Source organism: Pseudophryne corroboree, chromosome 3, assembly GCF_028390025.1.
Source record: "Pseudophryne corroboree isolate aPseCor3 chromosome 3, aPseCor3.hap2, whole genome shotgun sequence".
Classification (NCBI taxonomy): Eukaryota; Metazoa; Chordata; class Amphibia; order Anura; family Myobatrachidae; genus Pseudophryne; species Pseudophryne corroboree.
Window position 1 is genome coordinate 210,156,715 of NC_086446.1, and position 800 is coordinate 210,157,514.

Below are 800 nucleotides of genomic sequence, written 5' to 3' on the forward strand. Positions count from 1 at the left end.
GGCATATGTAAAGATGCAATTATTGGGGCATCAGGAATTGATAAAGATATAAATTGTATAAGATGAAAAAAGATTACATATATATATATATATACAAACACATATTATGCTGGTAAAAAGGTTTGTATTTATAATAAGTTAAGCAGCGACATACCTTGTCTATGTAATAGAGGTGTTTGCACTAATTATGAGTGAATGGATAAATGAAGAGTGTGATACTCAAGATTTTAATAGGTGTGATGCGAGTGTAATGTGATGAGATGGTCAAAAGGGCATGGGGAAATAAATTGATAGTAGGGTGATGCATGGAATGTGTGAGGTGAAGGGATGTACTAATCATGGTGACTTATGTGGTGTAAAAGATGCAAAACAATGTGACAGTGTTGGTGACTCCAAATGTGCTTTTGTGGTGTGGTTTTGTCATATTTAGCAATATTCCTTTCATTCAGCACTCGGTATTCACAGGAGGTCTCCCATCCAGTTACTAACCTAGCCAAACACTGATTAGCTTACAAGATCAGATGAGATGGGGCATTTCCAGTGTGGTATGGCCGTATTATGGGTAGTCACTTAGTTGATAAATGACAACTAAAATAGTCATATAGTAGGATGTGAGGGCATGTGATATGTGTGGTGATGTGGTAATCTCGTGTTATCTCTCTTCTAAGCTTAATACATCTGCCCCCAGATGAGATGTAGAAGGACACAAATGGTCTGCTAAATAGTAACTTTTACATTTCCATTCTTTAAATATAGGCCCTCATTCCGAGTTGTTCGCTCGCAAGGCGATTTTAGCAATA

The 800-nt window shown here is 36.9% G+C and overlaps 1 pseudogene; it reads right to left on the reverse strand.

The window, feature by feature from the left end:
* Positions 1-440: 440 nt before the first annotated feature.
* Positions 441-559, reverse strand: LOC134897936 (5S ribosomal RNA; annotated as a pseudogene).
* Positions 560-800: the final 241 nt, after the last annotated feature.